Source organism: Mastigoproctus giganteus, chromosome 10, assembly GCF_048544385.1.
Source record: "Mastigoproctus giganteus isolate SK-2022 chromosome 10, ASM4854438v1, whole genome shotgun sequence".
Lineage (NCBI taxonomy): Eukaryota > Metazoa > Arthropoda > Arachnida > Uropygi > Thelyphonidae > Mastigoproctus > Mastigoproctus giganteus.
The window spans coordinates 129,613,899-129,629,922 of NC_143584.1; the positions used below are offsets into that span (position 1 = coordinate 129,613,899).

Below are 16,024 nucleotides of genomic sequence, written 5' to 3' on the forward strand. Positions count from 1 at the left end.
GGAATCAAAGGGAAAATCCTTAGATGGATAGCAGGATGGTTTTAGGGCAGGAGGAAGAGGGTTGTGATAAATGGTTATTCCTCAGATTGGGTTGATGTAAGAAGTGGGGTTCCCCAAGGATCAGTATTGGGACCACTGTTGTTTTTAATTTTCATAAATAACATTGATGAAGGGATAGAGAGCGTGATGTCTAAATTTACAAATGATGTAAAGATTGGTAGAGTAGTTAACGATTGCTGCCAAGCAGAGCTATCTTCACAATGACTTAGATAGACTTCAGGGATGGTCAGAAAAATGGAAGCTATGCTTTAATCCAGCAATGTGCAAGGTATTGCACCTGGGGAACAGTAACCCCAAAATAACTTATACACTTGGCACAGTTGAACTAAAACTGGTAGTGGAGGAAAGGGACTTGGGTATTACGATACAGTCAGACATGAAGTTTTCTGAGCACTGTAGACTGGTTAAGGAAGACCATGGTGTCCAATCAATGATTTATCAAACATTTGCTAGTAGAGATAAGAACGTCATAATCCCATTATGGAAGGCTATTGTTAGACCATACTTGGAATACTGTGTTCAAGTATGGAGACTGCAACTAAAGAAAGGCATTGTGCTTCTTGATAGGGTCCAAAGACGGGAAACTCGCCTTGTGAGATTAGCAAAAGGGCATCCATATGAGGAAAGACTTTGAATTTGAAAGCTTGGAAACTAGGCACCTTAGAGGAGACTTGATAGAGGTGTTCAAGGCTCTGAGAGGCATAAGTAAAATGAATGGGGACGAAATTTTCATGGTTATAAATGATGATTCTAGAACTAGGTGCCATAATTTAAAGTTACGAGGAGATTTGATTGAGGTGTTTAAGGCTCTGAGAGGCATCAATAAAATGAATGAGGATGAAATTTTCAAGATTATAAATGATGCTAGAACTAGGGGACATAAATTCAAGTTACGGGGAGAAATGTCTAGACTGGATTGCAGTAAGTTTTATTTTAGCCAGCAAGTCATAAATTACTGAAATACGTTATCTAAGTGGGTGGTAGAGGCTGACAGTTTGGGGAGAAATTCAAAGGTCAGCTAGATAATTACCTATGGGAGAAAGAAAAGCATAGGTCCATTTCCTTTTCTCTTATTAATTATTATTTTTTAATTTTCTTCTTCTTATTATTATTATTTTATTATTATTATTTTTTATTTTTTTTTTGGCCGGTGCACCATAAGGCTTCCTTGCACCATGTTGCTAACTAATACTAATCAGTAAACCAATGGGATAAATTTTCAATATTATCCTGCTTTAGAGTAAACTGTCAAAGGAAGGAAGATTATCTTTATTAATGTTAAATAATTATTGTTAATTTCCTCCTATTTTTAAAAACTTTATAAAATCGCCTTTTCTGATACTCTAATCTTGGAGAAATTCAAAAACTATACTTATTCTACCAAGAATCAACTTTGGGTGTTAAAAAGGTTGATGAATATGTAACCAAGAAATCATTACTCAAATACAGTTTCCAAAAGATGCTCGAAGTGCTCACTATTCTGCTGAATACAAGCATTCACTCATTTCACCATATTCTATGCCACTCAATGAAGAGGCGCATTATAGCCTTAGTTGCTAATGTGCCAATAAAATCTAAACCAACCAACCAACTCAGTGAAGAGTTATTTGATTTATTCTTGTAATAGTCTCTGAAATATTGGTTTTCAGTTGTTCTGTGGTGTGAGGGTTACTGTTGTAAAGAAGTCCTTTGAGATGGGCTCATCTCAAAGAAAGAAATCTGGTAGAGATAGGTCAGGAGCCCTTGGGGGGGGGGGGGCATAACTACTGTAATTTTTGTTCTCCAAAAAATTATTTCAATAATTCTATAGTCATTTGTGTAATATGGCAAGTGGCACCATCTTGCCAAAAACAGGACTGCCTCCCACTGACCTCAAGCAAAGTGATACTGCATTAAAATATTTTGATAACTTTAAGATGTCACAACGTCCTCAAAGAATATTGGATGAATAATCCTGCACTGTGGAAGCACACACCAATTGCCAATTTTAATCAAATGCAATAGACTTCCATGATATGCATGGGATTGTCCAAACTCTATAATTGATCATTCTGACTATTAACATAGCTGCTCAGATGAAACCATGTATCATTGGAAAAAAAACTTTCGCCTAAGACTTGAATCAACATATGAACAAAGCCCCTAAACTATTTATAGTAACAGAGTCTATAAGCATGATCAATAGGCAACAATTTATATATGGCATGGATGCGATACGATACACTCTCGAATACAGCAAACATGTAGCTTTATGTGCACTATCTAGAGACATATCTATTTGGACAGTTTTCATAATGATTTAGAGGGGGATTGCAGCAAACTGATCGTGCATCTTCCAGTGCATCATCATTTAGAACCATGCACAGGCAATTATGCAATTGATCAGTATTTAGTATTAGTAATGGCCGCATGGTGCAAGAAAGCCTATGGCTTATGCTGAACCAGCCAAAAAAAAAAAAAAAAAAACCCAAATAAAACAATAATAAAAAAAAAATAATAATAACAAATAAATAAATAATAATAATTAATAAAAGAAAAGGAAATTAAATCTATAATCCTATGCACTCCCCTCACCCGAAGGTACTATCCAGATTACCTTTGAATTTCCCCAAACTGTCAGCCTCTACCACCCAGTAGAGGCTGATTCCAGTAATTACTGATTCCAGTAATTTACAACTCGCTGGCTAAAATAAAACTTCCTGCAGTCCAATCTAAACATTTCTCCCCGTAACTTGAATTTATTTCCCCTAGTTCTAGCATCATTTATAATCTTGAAAATTTCATCCTCATTCATTTTATTGATGCCTCTCAGAGCCTTAAACACCTCAATCAAATCTCCTCTAAGGTGTCTAAGTTTCCAAATTCTGCAACCCACACATTCAAAGTCTTTCTTTATAAGGATGCCCTTTTGCTGATCCACCAGGCGAGTTACCCGTCTTTGCACCCTTTCAAGAAGCTCGATGTCTTTCTTTAGGTGCAGTCTCCATACCTGAACACAGTATTCCAAGTATGGTCTAACAAAAGCCTTATATAATGGGATTATCAAGTCCCTATCTCTACTTGCAAAAGTTTGATAGATCATCGATAGGACACCATGGGCCTTCCTTGCAACCTGTTTACAATGCTCAGAGAATTTCATGTCTGACCGTATCATAACACCCAAGTCCCTTTCCTCCAGTACTGGATTTAGTTGAATTGCACCAAGTGAATAAGTTATTGTGGGATTACTGTTTCCCAGGTGTAATACCTTACACTTTGCTGGATTAAAACATAGCTGCCATTTTTCTGACCATTCCTGAAATCTATCTAGGTCTCTCTGAAGAAGCTCAGCTTGACAATGATCATTAACTACTCTACCAATTTTAATATCATCTGCAAATTTAGACATCATGCCCTCTATCCCTTCATCGATGTCATTTATGAAAATTAAAAACAACAGTGGTCCTAATAATGATCCTTGGGGAACCCCACATCTTACATCAACCCAATCTGAGGAATAGCCATTTATCACACCCCTCTGCCTCCTGCCCTGGAGCCTTCCTGCCATCCATCTAAGGATTTTCCCAGTGATTCCAACCCATTCCAGCTTATAAAGCAACCGCTCATGTAGGACTGAGTCAAAAGCTTTGCTGAAATCTAAATAAACAATGTCGAAATTATTCCCTAAATCCAGCGCGTGAGTGACCCTTTCAAAATAGCGAACCAGATTTGTTAAACATGATTTTCCCTTTACAAAACCATGCTGAGTATCCTTGAGAATTTCAATTCGATCCAAATGATCCTGAATTCCACCCTTGATCATTGACTCCATGATTTTCCCTACCACTGAAGTCAGACTGACAGGTCGACAATTTCCCAATTCACTCTTAGAGCCACCCTTATGTATGGGAGATACATTGGCACTTTTCCAATCCCAGGGAATCTCCCCAGTGTTAAGTGATGCTCACATAATTAGCTTCAATGGTTCAATGCACTCACTTTCCGCCTCCCTTAAGATTATAGGGTATATTCCATGAACTCCAGGAGCCTTACTGGCCTGTAGGCTCGAAAGTTTTTTCATTAAATAATCTGGCAAAATTTCAATATCATTTAATTACAAATTTTTCAACTTCGCTCCCACAATTTCCCATTGCCACAAAAGGTTTTTCATTTGTAAATATCGATGCAAAATAACTGTTGAGTTCATCTGCAATGGCAGCTGGTGTATTTAATACTATCCCCTTTCCCTTATGTAAAGATCCGATCTGGTTTGTCCTTCTCTTCTTGGCATTTATATATGTGAAGAATTCCTTATCCCCCCCCCTCTCTGCACTGTTTACTAGTGATTTCTCATAAACTGCCTTTGCCTGTCGAAACTTTTGTGTGGTTCTATTACAGATCATCTTGTAGCTGTTATAGGCTTCAGTACTTTTTATTGCTCTGTAACCTTTCCATGCCACCTTTTTCTGCTCAAGTAATGTGGCAATGATCACTTGGATGAACTTCCAAGTTGGATGAACTTCACTATTCATCCAACTCTCCTCACGGAGTATTTTTTTAATGGTAAATATGCATTCAAGGCATCTGTGATTAATGTTTTAAAAGCATACCACAGTTCAATTGTATTCATTCTCTGTGTGATATCTACCCAGTTAATAGAGGCCATGTAGTACCTTAAGGCATCGTAATTTCCTTTTCTGAAATTAAAACCCATTCATTTGCCTTTTACTACTGCTACTTCTCTCATCATCCACCGTAGAACTCCGTGATCACTTCCTGCTACTGGTTCCTCTACTGTCAGCCCTGTTATGTCATCTGATTCATGGATGATGATGATGAGGTCTAGGATATTCTTTTCTCTAGTACTTTCCCTGCATGTTGATACAAATAACAGTCATCTAGTTGATTTAAAAATTTTGTTCCCCATGTCGAGTTTCCTTCCCATTTACTCCAATCAATTAGAGGCAAATTGAAATCAACCATAATAAGACATTGACACTTACTTGCCCATTTCATTTGTATGTAGAGGCTTTTGTCATAATCTTCACAATCACCTGGTCTGTAGATTACTCCTACTCGCATTATACCTTTGTTTCCAACTATCTCACACCATACAGATTCTGTACTAGCATGTGAAACGTCTGAATCCTGGAAAGCTATCGTTGCACTCAGGCTGCTTCTGATAAGAAGCATTACCCCACCACCCCGTCTATCTACCCTATCCTTCCTATATACATTATACAAGCTGTACTGAAACTCGTCATCCCCTATTTCCGGGTGGCACCATGTCTCCGTAAGTCCTATTATGTCCACTTTACTTGTTTTAACCAGCAGTTCGAATTCGCTCATTTTAGTGACGACACTTCTAACATTACTATATAAACAATTAAGACTTACTGTTCTTGTATATTTAACTACCCTAACACAACCCTTGAAGTTTTTCAGGCTCGCTTCCCTGGCATTAGCTACCCGCTCACTTGAAACGTTTCTGCCCCCAGAACATCTAGATAATATGTCCAGTTGGGGAAACAGATAAGAACTCTTGAGGTATGTGCAAGAGTTACTTTGACCAATATTATCAGATAAACGTGTGTCAATATTACCCACATCCCTCCTAACTAGCAGTTTCCCTGAACCTTTAAGGTGTACTCAATAATACTGGCAAAAACGTTTGCACCACCTTTGTTTAAGTGTATCCCGTCTCTACAAAACAAATTCCTTCTACCTACAAGTGTGGGCCATGCTGATAGAAATTTCCCCCCCTAAAGCCTTGCAGAGTCCTTCAAGTCTTGAGTTAATCCACAAGGCTTTTAACATATAATCCCTCCTGTCGCATCTGAGCAGAATTGCAGACACATAGACATTGTGGCCTAGCTCGTGGCATTTCCTCAGCATAGTCCTGTCTTTTTCCAACAAATCATCAGATTGTGTACGTTTAATGTCATTAGTCCCCCACATGAATAATAATATTCTCTTTACCCCCCTAAAATCTGACAATCTGTAGGTGACATCATTAATAGTTGCTCCCGGCAGACATACCCTGGTTCTACTCCACCTATCCTTATTACAAAAAATATTCCCCATTTCCCTGACAATGGAGTCTCCTAATAAAACAATGTCCTTTTTAACCAGAGTAGTCTGCACTTGGTTTTTCTGTTTTGAGGCCCAAATCGGGTGTACATCACTTGGTAGATTGCTGGAGTCTTGAGTCCCTGACGAGCTCCCAGATGAATTATTCTCGAGGGCAAGCACCCGTTTTTTCAGTGACTCAAATTGTTCCATGATTGCACCAAATTGTAATTTAAGATCGGTGCACTTCTTACATTGATCACAAAGAAAAGAATCCCCAGGTGAGCTATTATTAGTCACCAGGTCGACCTTGGAAAACATTCCACAGGTTCCGCAACAGATTAAATCATGAGTCACCCGTAAATTACCATCAGCTATTTCCGTGTGAGTCACAATAACCTGTGACATGTTTAAGTCAGATCTCATAACTACCATTATAAAATTAGCTAAATATCAATGAAAATTAACGTTTAAAAATTATATCTATAATATTATAAAAATCAAACTGTTACAGGAAAACCTATAACAAAATAATCCAACAATATCTAAATAAATCAAATATTTAAAAGCACAAATCAACAGTAATCCAATCCATTTAACCGAGGAGCCCTGATGAAGCGCGTCCGCTCACCTCGCATGCCAACACTCTAATGTGTTGGCATTCGATCACTTTCTAATAAGGTGATAAATTGTTTTGTTTGGCACCTCCACTTCAGAGAACACTTGTTGGATAATTTCTTGGCACAGTGCATACAATTTCTTACCGAAATAATAATTCACTATGAAAAAAAAAGAAAAAAAATTTTTTTTTAATAGTGAAGAAAACTGAAAATTATAAGTTGCAATTTAAAATGAACACCCTGTATTAACCCATTCATAAGTACCTAGGAATAAAGAGACATGTGTCAGAGAAGACAAATGCATGTAACATATATAAATTAATGGGTGACATGGAAGCCTATGATAGATATAAGCTGGTCTGGTTAGGCAGGCAAAGGCAGATTACGAGAAATCTTTGGCAAAGGATGCAAAGAAAAATAGCAAAGAGTTCTTTACTTATGTAAATTCTAGAAGGAAGGGGATGAATCAGAATGGTCCACTGGATATCGATGGTTCAACTGTTGATGATCCTGCTCAGGTAGTTAACAAACTAAATGAGTATTTTGCATCCATATTCACACATGAGGAGTTATTCAGGGAGGGGAATGCCAGAGGTGAATTAAACTCTGGCAGGGTGCTAGATGATTTCGTAATAACTGAGAGCAAAGTGCAGGAGAAATTGTTGAAGATAAGCATAAGAAAGGCACCCGGGGTGGACAGGATCTATCCAGTTATATTAAAGGAGGCAGCAAAGGAAGTAAGCAAACCCTTAGCCATAATTATGAGAGCTTCCTTGGACTCAGGGGAAGTACCCATGGACTAATGTTATTAGTGGCGATGTGCAAATGTGACCCCAATTCACAAAGGAGGATCAAAAGGTGACAAGTAATTACAAACCCGTTGGTTTAACTTCTATTCCAGGGAAATTAATGGAGGCACTGGTTAAAGAAGCACTGCAGGATCATCTAGACAAGGCTTCAGTTATAGCTCGGACACAGCATGGATTTGTTAAGGGGAAGTCTTGTCTGACCAATTTGAATGGATACTATGATGTGGTCAAAAAGGAACTGGATGCAAGAAAAATAACTTTGATATCATATATTTGGATCTTAGAAAGGCTTTTGATACTGTTGTACATGGAAGACTGCTGTACAAAGTGAAGCAGTGTGGCATTGGAGGCAAATTGCTGCTAGGGATAAAGGGATTGTTGAGTGGGAGAAGACAAAGAGTGGTAATCAATGGACACTGCTCTTCATGCACTAATGTTATTAGTGGAGTTCTTCAGGGTTCAGTGTTGGGCCCAGTGTTGTTGCCTGTATTTATTAATGATGGTATAACAGGCTAAGTTTGCATACAATAAGAAAGTTGGTAGGGTTGTTAATGACAGTATGCTGCTGCAACAGGATCTAGAAAAGTTGAGCAGATGGGCTGAGGGGTAGCAACTGAAGTTTAACATTGACAAATGTAAAGTACAGCATATGGGAAGCACTAACCCGAAAGTAATGTATCAACTGTATGGTACTACACTGACAGTGGCAGAGAATGAAAAGGACCTAGGGGTAATTGTGCAGGAAGATACAAAGTTTTCTGAGCAGTGCAGACAAGCTACAAGAGTAGCTCATGGTGTTTAGTCAATGATATACAGGAATTTTTCTAGTAGGGATAAGGAGGTGATTATCCCCTTGTATAAGGTAATGGTCAGGCCACACCTTGAATACTGTATACAGGTCTGGAGGCCTCATTTTAGGAAGGATGTAGAGCTGTTGGAGTGAGTACAAAGAAGGGCAATAAGATTGGTGAATGGAACAAAGGGTTGCTCTTATGAAGAAAGGCTTAAGTTTTGCAAATTACAGTGTCTGGAGACTAGGCACCTGTGAGGTGATCTGATTGAGGTGTACAAAGCCTTGAATGATTTCAGCATGCTCAATGCTAATGGGATTCTTTCTCCTGCTCAGAATAATCACCTGAGAGGGCATAAAATCAAATTGAGGAAAGACAGTTACAGGATAGATGTGCAGAAGTTTGGCTTTAGCCAGCGTGTAGTTGATTGCTGGAACAAACTTCCATCTGTCATTGTAGAAGTTGATAGCTTAAATAGATTACGGCACATTTGGAGCGAGTGGATGGGTAAAATTAGAAGATATGTTTTTTTTTTTTTTTTTTGGCTGATGCTATATAAGTAGGGCTTACAATATTGGTCAAAATATTAATACCGGTATTTCGGTATTTTTAATTTATGAAACACTGGGATACTGGTATTCCAAAAAAAAAAAACGTTTTTCTCAATAAATTTTAATAAAAATTAGGTGCAACAAAGTAAGGAAAAAACATGTACTGTAATTACTTGAATTCATGTTTTAAATAAACTTTTATTGCAATAATAAATATTCCGAAAAAAAAATCATTAAAATACAGTTATTCTAAAAACAAAGAAATACATATTGTTACTGCAAAGTTAATTATGTTTAAGCATCCACACTACCTGTCTGAATAAATTAAGAAATATAAGCAATCAATGGTGATGATCATTTAAACTGGATCTAATTTTGGTACATACAGTATTATTAGCAGCAGAAAACACCCCTTTGGATTCTATTCTGGTACTATTTTACAGAGATAATCGTAGACGATCTCAGTCCATATTTTCTAGGCTTTGAACTTTTTTAGCAAAAATAGTTAAAAGTATTTCATTAATTTCCGACTGAAGTTCATCTTTTAAAATCTCATTCGAGTCAGGCAATTTCTTATTTTGGAAAGAATTTGCAGAACACTGATGTTCTGTTCCATGTTGGTCTTCCATGGTTGAATTATGTTCATCATTTTCTGAAGGAGAAAGACGTTTTGTATAATTTTCACTATAGTATCTTTACTGAGTCTGGGAGAGAGCAAAGAGTGGGGATAAAGAATAAAGAAGAGAGCAAAGAATGCAGTTAAGGAATTCTTCACATATATAAATGCAAAGAACAGAAGGACAAATCAGATTGGACCCTTATGTAATGGACGTGGGATAGTATTAGATACCATAGCTGAAGTTGCAGATGAACTCAGTTACTTCGAATCGATTTTTACATTAAAAAAAAAAAAAAACGTTTGTGTCAATGAGATATTATGGCAGTGAAGTTGAAAGAATGTAATTAATGATGTTGAAATTTCAAATGATTATTTAATGAGAAAACTTTCACGCCTACAAGCGAGTAAGGCTCCTGTGATTGAGACGTTGTTGTTGTTTGTTAGTTGTTGGCGCATCGGCTTCTATGGCCATAATGCACCTCCCAATGTTTTGCATTTTCTACTGTGATCTCTTGCACTTGCCATTCAAATAAATGCCCGATTAGAAATTATTCACAAAGTATTTAATGGAGAGAGAGAGTTTGATTGTATACATCAATTTACATTGACTCTTTTCTTCTTAAATCTGATTATAAAAGCCTATTAATTTTAAATAGTGGAAAACCACTTGTATATTATTTTCTTCACTTAAAATGTTTTCAGAGTAAGAGCATCTTACTCTGAAAAACATTTTAGAGTAAGAGCATCTTGAATTTTAGTTACTGATTTAAAGGCTGTTTTTCTTTTGTTTTTATAGGCTGGACAGTCTAGTAACAATTTTTAACTGTTTGCTGCACATGGGGCACTGATTACACTGAGGCGGTTCTTCAGCTCTAAGTAGATAGGAATGAGTAAGATATGTATGTCCTATCTTTAACCTGGCTAGGATTACTTCTTCTTTTTGTATATCTCTTTCACTGGGTTTCCACTTCTTTAAATCTGGTTTAATTTGATAGAGTTTATTACAAGTTTGCTCTCTCCATATTTTTTGCCATTGTTCCTTGCTGTTCATTTTGATATTATGCCTGTAGTCTGTATATGATACTTTGGTTGAAGAAAGGGTGCCTGTTGCCGTTTTTGCTGCATGGTCAGCTTCTTCATTCCCTTTAATTCTTGTATATCCAGGGATCCAACAAAAGATTATGTTTTGTTTTCTTTTAAGGAGCTTGTCTAGAGTCACTTGAATTTGTCTTAGAGTTGGATGGAGATTCTCTCTGTTGCACTGTATTATTTGAATTACACTGAGGGAGTCTGTGAAGATCAAACTATGGAGTACCTTTTGGTGCCATATTCAGTCTATTGCTAACTTCACTGCCTGTAGTTCAGCTGTAAAGATGCTACATTCTGTTGGGAGAACTTGGGTTATAGTAGTATCACAGAAAACTGCTGCTGCACTTACTTTTGTATTGGTTTTCAATCCGTCGGTATATATTTGTGTATAGTGAGGATATTTTTCTAGATAGGCAGCATGTAGTAGTTGAAAGCTGGTAGGGAATTTCTTCTCTAAGGAGGTCTTAGTACGTTTTGTATGGTAGCTAGTTTGTTGAAATCAAGAGACCAAATTGGAAGTAGCTCCTTGATGTGTATGTTTGCAGGTTTATTTGCTGTTGGAAGTTCTCTGTACAAATGTTCCCATATTGGTGCATATAATTTTTTGCACACAGGATGATTTGGAATACACTTTATTTTAGCTGCATAAGATAGTAGCAGTTCTTGTCTTCTGTACAGTGGAGATTCATAGGCTTCAGCATAGAAACTTTGAACCGGAGAAGTACGAAATGCTCCTAGGGCTATACGTAGCACATTATGGTGTATAGGGTCTAACCGTCTTAAGGCACTGGGTCTTGCAGAGCTATATACTGGTACCCCGTAATCGAGTCTGGATCTTATCAAGGTTCTATAAAGATATAACAAAGTGTACCTGTCTGCTCCTCACGTTGTTGCAGATATAACTTTCATAATATTCAATTTCTTTAGACATCAACATAAAGTGCTGTATCTATGGTACTTGGTATTTGTTCAGCTATTGAGCTGATTTTTATGGCAAAAAGGGTAGCACTGAGTACAGTAAACCCCCGCTATTCGCGGGGGTTACGTTCCTGAGAAATGTCGCGAATACCGAAAACGCGAATACTGAGTTATGGCTCCCATAGTAATAAAGGGGTTCCGTTCCAAAGTATGAAATATATAAGAAAAACTAGTCTAAAATTTTGTCTATGTATGTATTATATGTACCTTCATAATATGACTATGTACATAGACAGTACATAGTGAAATGCAAGCATATGGCATCGAAATGAAAATAAGAAACAATTTAATATTAAATGTAATATTTATTAGAAATTTCAAACAATTTTTTCAAACCAGCGCCTTAGCTTGCAAAAAAACTTATCCCGCCAGTGCTATCACCAGTTTCGCTGAAGTGTTGATAAAGGAGTTTTGCCTTTTCACGAATGATGAGTGAACTTAACGGAATTTTATTTTGAGTTCGGTCTTCTATCCACAGATTTAAAGCTTTTTCCATTTTTTTTTTTTTTTCTAATTTAACATCACGAGTTACAGAGCAAATTTTTGAAGCAATTAGCGCGTTTTCACGGACACTACGGCGGATTTTTCTTCCGATTTTTTGATTGATCGTACCGTTGACTCATTGATTTTATAATGTTTTGCCACTGAAGAGACACTTTCACCATTAGAAATTTTGTCTAATAACTCAATTTTATTCGCTAATGTCATCACCTTTGATATTTTCACATTTCCCTTGTTATTCGTAGCCATATTTTTGTACGGGTAAAAAAGAAATTGACCACAATAAAGTCACTTTCTTCCGTTAACACACTCGAAAAAGTCTGTTTTACACTGCAAAACGGGAGATTTATCACTTTTGTAAGCATATAAATTAAATAAATTGATAAATTTATTCAATTTATATATAAATTAAAAGCAAACGACCAAACCTTCCATGACAAGCGCATAACACATACTGAACAAGGATTAGCGAGAAACATCCACGCTCGCGATTTTGTCTCCCCTCTCCCCCCATCCACTGAACGCTGTTTTGAACGGGAAAGATAATTTTAGCCACGCCCATGTTTTTTATGGCGGAAAATATTCACGGCGCTTTAAAATTCACATTTTTTAAGGTTTCATTTTATATAAATCAGCGATCGCGAATACGCGAAACTGCGAATACAGATACCGCGAATAGCGGGGGTTTACTGTACTGATCCCTATGGTATTCCTTCTTGTATAAAAACCTGTGATAGTGTGGTTAATATCCTAACTTGGAAAGTTCGTTGTTGCAAAAAATTATGGATATATATATTGGGAGATGTCCTGTCATCCCAAAGTTATAAATGTCTTTAAGTATTCCATATTGCCATGCTGTGTCGTATGACTTTTCTATATCAAAAAATATCATTACTAGATGGTGCTTTCTTATGAAGGCATTTCTTATGTTGTTTTCTGCTTTTATCATTAAGTCTTAGAGTGCACCTGTTCTTTCTGAAACCACATTGGGCTGTGTTTAGTAAGTTATGGGTTTCTAAAAACCACATTAATCGGGCATTTACCATTTTTTCAAGTATTTTTCCAAGGCAACTAGTTAAGGCTATTGGCGATAGTGGTTCGGATTTGTGGGATCTTTATTTGGTTTTGGAAAGGCTAAGACTATTGCATGACGCCACCGATTTGGAAAGGAATTTTCTAGGTATATCCTGTTATACAACAAGAGTAACGATATCAATGATTTCTCATCTAATTGTTGTACCATCATGTATACTATTTCATCTGGACCCGCTGCACTTTGCCTCACCTCTGAAATGGCTTTATGAAGTTCTCTGAGAATGAAAGGTTAGTTATAGGCTTCTCTACTTTTACTGGAGAAATTTAATTTACGGGTTTCTTTATTTGCTTTATGTTTTTGGAAAGCTGGTTCATAGGAGCTACTGCTTGATATTTTTTCAAATGTTCTACCAAGAGCATTGGCTATGTCTTCAGGCTTTGATATATCTTTTCCATTCCATTTTATAAAAGGAGGAGAAATTCTTTGGTATTTGTTGTTTATTTTATAAATTTTGTCCCAAACCTTTCTGCTGTCTGTTTTTCTAGTAATTGTAGATGTAAAACGAATCCAAGATTCTTTTTTACTAGTAATGTGTCTTAGTTACTGTTAGGGTAATGGTGTTGTGTGTCCTATAAATGTCATGGTTAATGTCTAAGTTTGCAAATGATATGAAGATTAGCAGGGTTGGTAATGGCAGTAATGACTGTACCCTACTGCAAGAGGATCTAGAAAAGTTGAACAGATGGACTGAGAGGTGGCAATTGAAGTTTATCATTGACAAAAGTAAAGTACTGCCTATGGGTAGAAGTAATCCCAGTGTAATGTATCAAATGTGTGGTACTATACTCGGGGGAGCAAAGAATGAAAAAGAGCTGGAGGTAATTGTGCAGTCAGATATGAAGTTTTCTGAGCAATGCAGACAGGCTGCAAGAGTAGCTCATGGTGTTTAGTCAATGATATACAAGAATTTTGCTAGCAGAGGTGTGGAGATGATTATTCCCTTGTATAAGGAAATGGTTAGGTCACACCTTGAGTACTGCATACAGGTCTGGAAGCCTCATTTTAGGAAGGATGTAGAGTTGCTGGAATGAGTACAGAGAAGAGCAACAAGATTGGTGAATGGAACAAAGGGTTGCTGTTAACCAAGAAAGGCTTAAGTTTTGCAAATTACGGTGTCTGGAGACTAGGCACCTTTGAGGTGATCTGATTGAGGTGTATCAGGCCTTGAATGGTTTGAGCAAGCTCAAAGCAGATGGAATTCTTCCTCTTGCTCAGATTACTTACCTGAGGGGACATAAATTCAAATTGAGGAAAGACAGTTGTAGAATAGATAAGCAGAAATTTGCCTTTAACCAGGGGGTGGTTGTTTGTTGGAACAAACATCCATCTGTTGCAGTGTGGGTCAACAAATTAAATAAGTTCAGGGCAGAAGACGACAAACATTTGGAGTGAATGAACGGGCGAAACTGTTTTTTTTTTTCTTTTTTGGCTGATGCTATATAAGCTTGCTTTCTTTCATCACAAGCCTCTGCTAATGTTAACGTGATTCAAGACTAACTCAATAATGTGCCGCTCTGCAGTAAATATGCTGCATTCAGGGAGAATCTGCTCTTATATAGTGGTGTTTGAAAAGACAGCAGCAGATCCTACATATGATCCCAACTTTGAGGCATCTGTGTAAACTGATGCAAGGTCAGAATGTTCCGGCTGCTGAGTAAGGCTGCAGGTAGACAAACGATGGAGTATCTAACTTTCCCCAGTTTTTAAGGGAAAAGTCACATGTTGGAACATGAACACACTAGGGTGGAACTGTTTTGGTGTTTGGGCACTCTCGTCTACCTTGATTTTAAGTTCTCTGAATAGAGCATGGACACGAATACCAAAAGGAAGATTGGCAGTCTGATGCACATTATACAAACTTTCCCATCGTGGCTCAAAAATGGATGGCCACGTACACCTGGTTTCATGAAGGAAAGGACAATTGCTAAATGGTATGAGTCCGGAAACTCCTCTTCAAAGGTTCTGTTATAGAGACAAAGCAAGAGATCCATAGATTCTGATAAAAAATGTCATCTGGCCCGACAGCACTTGCTTTGGTTAGGGAAAGTGCCACTTTTCTTTCAGCTCCCACTGTGTAAAAGGCTAGTTTTAAGCAAGCATCAAAGCCTCATCAGCTTTAATTGCTGTTTTTCTGATTTGTGTTTGAGGTCCACAATCTCCGGCAGATACGAAGTTCACGAACACACTTTAGCAAAAGTCTCCCCTTGAGTGCTCACAATTGCAGTTAAGTCTGCAATTGTGTATTCATTATGTTCGGATCGATAAAAGGTGTGATGTGTATTTGCCTTTCATTTTCCCACCTTTGTCCCTGATGGTCTTGGGATTGGCAGCCCATCTGAAAAAAAGATGTAAAATGGATCCAAGATTCCTTTTGACTCTGATGTACCATGCTTTGTGCATTCTCTATTCCAACATGATTTTTGAAATTGCCGAAACCAGGTCGATGACTCCCGAATTGTAACTGCCATTGCTTGGATGATTCTTTCTGTGATGTATATAACTGCATCATTAATTGGCTCCTGGCTGATTGTTGGTACTAAACATTGCCAGATGTCTGAAGACATTCCAGTCAGTGTGATTGAGTTTCCATCGTGGTGTACTAGAAGCGTGGAACTGTCTCTCATTGGAAAGGGAGGATAACACAGGGAAGTGATCACTACAATAAATGTTTTTGTTTACCTCCCATGTACAAGCAGTACAAATAGGGTGGAGTAGAGGGGAGGATATAAACAGATCTATTGTTTCAAGCATATGCTTGATAATCTGACCCCTTCTATTGATGTCGGCACTATCCCATAGAGTATTACATCCATTGAAATTCCCTAAAAATAGAAAAGGGATGGCAATTGCTTAATGAGATCA

The 16,024-nt window shown here is 37.4% G+C and overlaps 1 protein-coding gene across 8 annotated transcripts in view; it reads right to left on the bottom strand.

The window, feature by feature from the left end:
• LOC150079283 (ubiquitin carboxyl-terminal hydrolase 48-like) overlaps positions 1 to 16,024 on the bottom strand; it is a 955,076-nt gene that overhangs the window by 590,238 nt on the left and 348,814 nt on the right. The gene's annotated exons all lie outside the window — the stretch shown is intronic.